Here is an 8667-nt window from a genome sequence, read left to right on the forward strand (position 1 = left end):
ATGCCTACATAGCTTTTTTAGTATCCATTTGGAGCTGTTACTTAGGCTTCATCCTTATTATGGCATCCCTGTATTGTCTTATTTTTTAAAGACTGCATCATCACAGTTTCAACAGGAAAGAAAAACTGAGAATGAAATTGGCTTTGAATGGCTGCAATATCTGGGTTTACATGATGCTTTTTCATTCCTGTTTTTCTCCCTTTGCTTCCAAGGCTGTGTATTCCTTGGGCTGGAGACCCAGTGGTGCTTTCTGCTCAAACCCTGGGTCTAAGGCAGGATGTGCCCCAAAAAGGAGCATGGTCAGGCATTCACCTCGTGCATCCCAGCCATGGTAGCTTGTTTAGTATGTAAATGGGAATTTGTACAAAATTATGCAGACTTAATAACCTCTACCTGAGCCTCTTGAAGCTCTCTTGTTAGCAGACAACATATAAAACTATTGTCTCTGAATTCCCAGTGCACTACACTTACAAGAGATCCTTCTGGAACAGATGAAGTAATGCCCAAATTCTTTATAAATGTCAAAAGTGCCAAAGATTCTTTGGAAAGCTTTTCAGCATCCTTCCAAATTTAGGATTTTAGTCTCTTTGTGTATGTCTGCATGTGCATGAATAAAAACAAATTTTCAAAAGAGCTACACATTACTGCCCTTAATGCAATCATGAAGATTCAAATGTTACTTAGGACAAAGGGAAAGAGCAGACTTATTTTCACCCAGAGTTACCACTAGATATAAGAAGTGTGATTAGCTCTTCCTCAAAAAAATTCTTTTTTTGGTCAAACTCTATTATTACTTTAGTTCATTTGGCCCTTTTTGCCTTCTATTGTGACCAAACCATTGCTGGCAATAAGGATTTTTTTAGTTATTGCTGTACAGTATTTGCACAACATCAAGATCAAGATGTTTTCTTTTTTCAGCTGCCCCTGAACAGCAAGTTCCTAGGGGTGCACAAGAAGCTGGGAGGGGACACAGCCAGGACAGCTGACCCCAGAGAGAAATTAAAAACTGCTAAAATTATCAAATTAGCATGTAACAAGAATGAGGAAAGAAGCACTAAAGTCTTTGTATGAATGAGAAGGAAGTCAAAGATAATTTATGTACTGGCTGAAGCTGAAATGCTTCCAGTAGGACAATAATCCTGGCAATTTGCTAAAATAGTTAATGGAAAATGGCTAATTGAAAAACAGTAGGGCAACAGTATTCAGCACAAATCTAAATCATATTCAAACATCCTGACAACTATAACATAACAATATCCATGTTATAAAAGGAATTTTTAATAAAAATAACTAATTTCTTTATTTACAGGAAGGAGAAAGCATAGTCCAGTCAGATGAAGGCTTTTAAGTTTGACCTTAAAACTGTGCAAAACTTTACAGCTCTTTACAGTAAAGTGAGATAAAATTCTCCATCAGTTTATAAAATTACATCTTTCTTTAAAGGTGGCTGGTTTAATAAGTAAGGTGCTGTAGATGTCACTTATTCTGATCTTATTCCGACCTACTCTGACCTTAGGTAAGTTTCTAATTTGGTAACTATATGGTAAATTATTAGTTAACCTGGAGGGAAAGGTTGTTATTGAAATAGCTTTATTATGGGTAAAAAATTAGAGAAAGCATTATCTTTTGTTGAAAGGGAAATTAGAGAATAAGGAGAGAATTAATATCATTAATTATATTCTTCCAGGAACAGCCTTAGGACTTATCTATAAAAAAACCCCAAACTATCAATAATTATCCACACAAAAGTCAATGCCATTCTCCCGTTACATGTATAATAAATACATTTTGAGATATCTTAATCTGCTCAAGGATAGGAAAGGATTTACTTTGTTATTTATTTAATTGGCGACCTTTACTATTTTTCTCTTAAAGTTCAGAAAACTTGAGAGAAGAAACAAGAAAACTATGAGTAGCTTAAACATGGTACAATCAATCCTTCCTTAGAGCCTCTCAGCTCACTGGCATAAGGCAATGGTTTAGTTTATGTTAAAAATATTTCTTTATGCATTTGGAAATGTATAATAAGGCAATTTCATGTGTCATGTGTCAGTATTAATGATTTAATGCTCTATGTGGACTTGAAACTATGTTTAAAATCTGAATGAGATTGATACACTTGAGATGATATGAAGCTTTAATGTTTGGATGTTTGCACACAGTAGATTGGACAGTTGATAACAGATATAAAGAAAGAGTTGGATCATCCACATAAATGAATACACAATACTACAGCCCATCGCCCTTTTCAGTTCAAGATCATTAAGAACATCGGAAAAAATTCTTTTCCATCTAAAACCAGTGGAGTGGATGAGTAGTTTGATTCTTTCCCATTTACATTCACCATGTTTTCAGGGTCAGCTTGGCTTTTTCATTCTTCAAGCAGATGCTGCAAAGTAAATATTATGCAAGTTTTCATGGCATGTGTTGTAAATTCCATTCTGATGGGAGAAGGGTGAGTTATGCGTTACAAAACAAGTATCAAAATTGTTTTAATTACATCTATTTCTATAATTGTCAGTGTTACAGACACAGCCACGATATCCCCATACAAAATGGATGGAAACTATATATGGTAAGTATATTAATGAACTGATGAAAAAGAGAAGACATAACAATTCCAAGGGATCAGGCAGAGACAACTTCAGGTGCTGGCTAAAAACATGATGGGCTGACTAATTAAAGGCTGATAGATTTAGCACGTTATTGTTAATGAAGTGGAACACTACACTGTGAAATGCATCTTCTGTCTCTCTCTCCCACCCTCAAAATATGAAAAGAAAAAAAGACCGGAAGAAGACGCTGTGGAGGAGGCTGGAGTGATGAATAGTATGAAGATGGATGTCAAATAGAGTGAGTACAATAATAGTTGGGAATACAGGACTGTCCCTGAGAGGGCAGGTGGAAGTTGAAGAAAGCTGTACCTAACAGCACTAAAACACATTGCCTGCAGCAGTGCATGTAATATCTGCATGAGATTTAATTCTGGGTGCAAATTTTTCACAAAACTCCTGCTTTCCATTTCACCTCTAACTATGATTGCTAGACATTCACTTTTGAAAATAATAACAAGTGAAGAGGATCCTTCTGCCAGGTGCCTTTTTGTAGTGACAAGGATTCAGATAATTAACTTTTGCACTGTGTTTTACCTTTTTATGCACAGTTTCTCAATCCATTCTGCCAGTTCTTCAGTATTAAGAACTTGCAGTCTTTATAAATGTATCTAATGTCTAGTATGGCAGGAAGAGAATGCATAGGATATTTAAGAGAGAAGTACTCACTGTCTGAGCTTTCCTGGCCAGGTGAATTGAGGAAAAGGAAAAATTATGGGCATTTAGTGTGGAGGAGGCAGACTGGCCTTTCCTGCAGATATTCAGCTGGCTTCCTTAGGACGAGGAGAGCTTTTGATGAAGAAAACACGCCATTTTCCAATTGTCTATTCTTCAAAGTTCAGCTGTGGCTTCATATGACAGCACTGCACAAGATACAGTGCTGATTCACATTCCCACAAGAAAAGCACTCAGAAAAAAACAAACTCCTAAGTGCCTTTTGGGCGTACCTTGGGGTGGCAGCAGCATTGTGAGCACTCCCCACACAAACCATGGCCTTTCCCCTTCTTCACTGATTTACTCCTAGGAAAAACTTCTGTTATGAAATGCCTTTGTGAAGGTGTATAAAGAAGTCTAGTTCCTTTTCTCACTTCAGCTGTTTGAGCACAAATACCTTGAAACCTAAGCTAAAACACATGCAGAAAGAAAGGTGCTGCTTGCTTTTGCTCTCCGATATCAAAGTTAACTGATTTACTGACATTGAGGAAAATGAATCACAATCTTTTAAAGGAAAGGGTAGATAACTTGTCCAGCCCCACACTGCTGGCTGGCAGGATTCTGCCCAGCCCCACTGTGCTGCCTGATAACACTTATTTAGACTGACTTGCATATCTTAAAACACCCCAGAAGTAGGACTAATGTGGAATGTAAGCACTGTTTGAAGCAATTTTTGAACACAGGCTGTGTTTGCATGCATGATAAAAGATTTTCATCATCAGGATGATGACACTTTATTGTCAATTATGTATCTTTCTGCTTAGCTGCATTCCTGCTGAATTTTGTTTTAATACAAAAATGAGCTATAATCAATAACTTGTCAAATTATTTATTCCTAATGGACTAGGAAAATCCTAGCCAAAGGATTTTGACATTACTCTCTGAATGAATTATCTGAAATACATATTTCTATTATTTGACCAGCTCTCTAGATTATTAAATAATGTTCAGTGAATAATTTATTCAACATTTTTCCTGTCAATCTCTAAATAATTCACTCATGAATACATTATTTTTATTATTTAGCCAAGTATATTTCCAGCATCCGTGGCAATGTCTTTGTTGTGTAAAAGCATGGAGATCTCTGGAAAGGGAGATAAACTTTTAACTAGCATAACTTAACTTCTTTGTATTAAGCATTTTTATATACCCAAGTGCATAATTAAATGAATCCATTTTTATCTCTCTCTCTTAGTTTAATGAGTAGTTTTCTGCAAGTCTTTAACTCAATGATCCCTACTATTTTTATTGAAAACCTTGCACTGTTGCCATCCTGCCCCTGTTTGTTTTATTCAAGTCCCCAGCACCATTCAGAAAACTTTGGTTACTTTAATTTGTGTGCTGAATATATATAATGAGGTAAACATTTACATTGCTTGACTTTTTCTGTTAACCCAGGTATTTTGAACAAAATATTTACATAAATACACAGTGAATAAATGCAAGCCTGTGACATACAAACACAAGTGAAAAGGAATGAGTGGTTAAAAATGCAGTCCTGAAAGAGGAAGAGAAGTGAGATGATTGCATGGAAAGACTGAAGAGGCAGGCCAACTAAAGGTGTGTTGTGGAATATCTGTATCTACTCACCAGATTAAAAAATGTTCCAATCATCTACACTGGAGCAATGATGAAATGGTTTGAAGATGAACAATCCTGCCCCATCCTACAGCACTCATTCTGCAGTTCCCATACTGGGGATGGAGGCATGAGGTGAATTTGGGGATCTTATGACTGCAGTGCAGTGACACCTACTCCTCTGCCCTCCTGAGTCACAGTGGGAAATGAAGATCTGCTTTGATTACTCTGCAGCTCAAACAGCATTTTATCATTTCACTTCATAGCCATTTAGGATGTAAAGGAATTTTGAATATGTGACTCATGGCTCTCAAGAATGTGTAGTATGGATAGCTACACCTAGTAAAGGCAAACTGGAGAGCAGGGATAGTACCTAAAACCAAAACCTGGATCTTGTTTCAATTCCAGTTTAGCAATTGCTTTTAAAATAATCTGGTCCAGAGACCAGTGCCAGCACAGACTGTGATACCCTGGACATGAGTGAGATGAGCACTAAATCTTCATTTCTAGTAGTAAGTTCTAGTGAGTCTGAAACCATGTCCACTAGTCAATACATGACGCATACAGAGGCATAGCAAGAATTTAAACCTCTCCTAATTCTACCTCATTTCCACATTTAGGAAGCCAGGTCTCAGTTTTAACTTGCAAATTGCCAAGGACCAGGAGTTTGGCTACTTGCTAAAGGTACTTCCTGGAATTATCTAACCTAATTGATATTTTCACTTCTGAAGGCAAAATTATTTCACTTTCAGGCATGCTAAGAAGCTGCCTGGTTTGGATATGAGTACCTAAACCCAGAATTTTAATGGCATCTGGGGGTTTTCAGGGTCACATTTGCAGCTCTGAGCAGTACTGCATACCACCTTGTTGTTAAAAGAGTAATATTCCCTTCATGTCTCTAGTAGACTAAAGAACTAAGGATTTACACAAAAAGTGTGATTCATGCCTGAATTTTAGGATCTAAAGTAGGTGACTGGAGGAAAACCTGGAGTTGCTGCTGTGTGTTTGAAACCTGGGGGCAGGTTTTAACGTGGAAGGGAGGTGTTGTCACCATTGCTTGGCTTAGTTTGAGGGATATGTTCAAGCAAAGGCCTGAGGATCTAGGCCTGGATTACCAAGTTTGAACCTTTCTACCTGCTGTTGGAGAGGCTGATATAACCATGGTGTATAGGCTGCTCTCTCCAAGGAAAGAAGAAGCAGGAGGTGTATTTTAGAGAAATGGGGCAGGCTGTCACCGTTATTTCCATTTCAGTCCTTTGGCAGGCTAATGCCAACTGTATACAAATTCAGGAACCAAGAGCTGCTGCAGAACAGGTGAAGACCTCAATAGTTTTTGGGGGAGGATAGCCATAGGCTCCATGAACTGGCAGAGCACCCTGATTTGTGCTATGGAGACAACACAAAGTGTGGAAAACAAGGCAGGGATGGATAACAGAGTGCAGCAAACAATCTCCTTATGGCATGTGCTGCAATGTGCCACCGAAGGGCAGAGCAGAAACAAAGGACAAGCCACGTTGTGATTTGTACACAAAGGTGGTTCATGGAATCATTGTTAGCCTGTGTGTTGTACTGAAAGGAAATAATTTCCTTTTATGTTCCCAGAATATGTATGTGATTCTGTAGAATGCTTCCTTTTTTCACCCACACTCTCTTCTATTGCTGGGAGAGTTTTTCACCCTTTCTTTAATTATATCCTAACTTTTGTCACACTGTAATACTTAGTTCTTATTTCTGCCTTGATTTCTTTTAATTCTTAATGCCTCAAAGGTCAGAAGGTTGATTATTGGATTATTCATGGAACCACTGGATAGGGAAGCTGCAATTTAACAGTGAAGAACTGCTATAAAGTCCAGTGAACTCAGTACCTCCTGCTTCTGTAAGATTGCCTACAACATCAGCTATGGGAAAGGAGTAAAGGAATTTTACCTAGGGAAAAAAAGGAACTGTTCCAGAATTAAATAAAGAAATAATTCATTTCAATTTTTCTTTTCTTATTTTATTTCATTTTCCCTAGTGGCCAGCTTTTCAGCAGAGCCTCTCTGAGAAATGGTAAAAACATATTTAATCAAAATTCTCTTTCCTACCACTGTTGTTTGGTTTTAGCTACTATGACTTTGTTCATCTTCCTTGTAAGGAAAACTATAAAAGTTAATCTTAATACTAGATTTTACAATGTTTACTGAGTTGCTTTTTAAAAATTTTCTGAGCTTGTAAAAGTATAATTATCGTATCCTAATAATTATAACAGACGACATTTCTCTTCCTCTTCACAGTGTTTGATCTAAACTGAAAATTTCTGATCTTCTTGTCAAAGACAGAGCTGTTTTCTTGGGAATATTTTGAACTTTGATGAAAGTTTTATGGCACTTCCAACAAAACATGCTGCTCGTTAAAGTTTTATAGCGAGAGAGCTCTATCTGCATTGTTTTGAAATTGTAAATATCACATAATTGTCATCAATGAGAGGCTGATGAAATACCTGTTCCCAGAAGCTTGTGCCTGCAGACGGGAGTTTGGTCACAGACCAATAGATGCTTTTGCAGTCCCAGGCTTCCAACACAAGGTTCTTTTCATTCTGTCATTGTGATGCTCCCAAAAGTCAAACCATGATGAAACTGATGATTTATTTATAACATTTTGCAAGGCGTTTGCAGAGGAAACAAATTTTGTAGTCTTTAAAAATCTTATTCACTTTCTCTTTGTCCCATGAGATGCCAGGAGATTAGTGTCCCATTAGTTTCCTTCATCCAGTTTTTATGAGCCAAAACTTACACATCTGTCTTTGGGTAGTAATGGATAGCTATGTTTCCTCAGTGATAGGAACATTAGCTGCAGAGCTGTTTTGTTGTGGGACATATAGTTCACACAACTGCAGTTGACACAAATGCTAATTCCCCTTAATATTTAAGCCTTGGAGAGTCAAACAAACAGACAAGAAGACTTTAACTGTGTATATATATATTTTTATATTTAAAAATTTACTTGACACGTTAGTTTCAAATCTCTTGGTGTGTATTGTAGCTTTTCTGATAATTGTGTAGAAAAAAATACGCCATTCAATGAAAGTTTGTTCCTTTTCAGAAGCACTTGAGTAATTTGACTCCCAGACAACACAAGGTTTTATCTCATCATTATGAAGACTACATGAAAATATAAAGATGTTGCTTAGACAAATTGTTTTTTTTTTTTTAAGAGACAGCCTAATTAAAATTAGAACATTATTATTTAATGTCATCTAATTAGAACAGATAACATTTTTCTCCCTTTCTAGCTGCATGAGCAATGCCTGTTTCCCTACTAGCTCCACGGAATGTGAACACACTCAGAGGAAGCAGATCATCACTCTCAAGGGCTATGTACACCAAAGCAGCAAGCCAGGTGAGTTAAATGGAAACCAGAATATTTCACCTCACATGGGATGTACACTTCAGCTTCTGACAACTGGTATTTTTTCCTGAATCACCTCCTGCAGGTGTGCTTTTTTGTCTTTATTGACAATGTAGGGAAGCTGGGGAAATTGTGTCTGAACTGAGCTGAGTTGACTGTCCAGAGCTGGGTGGTGTGAATACCTCTTGCACTCATAAAGTAGAACACAGGTGCTCATTTAAACTCTAGTGCTGGCAGCACTGCAAAACAGTGATAATCACAATGTTATTACAATCCATATCATGTGAAAGTTATGTACACAAAAACACTGGAGTGATGATAAACTTGAGAAAGACAGATTTAAGAAAATGAGGGAACTCATAGAAAAGCCCTAAGG

General features: G+C 37.2%; 1 long non-coding RNA gene across 1 annotated transcript; it reads left to right on the plus strand.

The window, feature by feature from the left end:
- Positions 1-1344: 1344 nt before the first annotated feature.
- On the plus strand, positions 1345-8287 carry LOC139604231 (uncharacterized). Its single transcript, XR_011683929.1, has 4 exons — positions 1345-2575; positions 2781-2853; positions 4725-4886; positions 8176-8287. It is a non-coding gene; the product is annotated as an uncharacterized lncRNA (long non-coding RNA).
- The last annotated feature ends 380 nt before the right edge of the window (positions 8288-8667 follow it).

Source organism: Agelaius tricolor, unplaced genomic scaffold (assembly GCF_023055355.1).
Source record: "Agelaius tricolor isolate 1412-34295 unplaced genomic scaffold, bAgeTri1.0.p SCAF_47, whole genome shotgun sequence".
Taxonomy (NCBI): Eukaryota; Metazoa; Chordata; class Aves; order Passeriformes; family Icteridae; genus Agelaius; species Agelaius tricolor.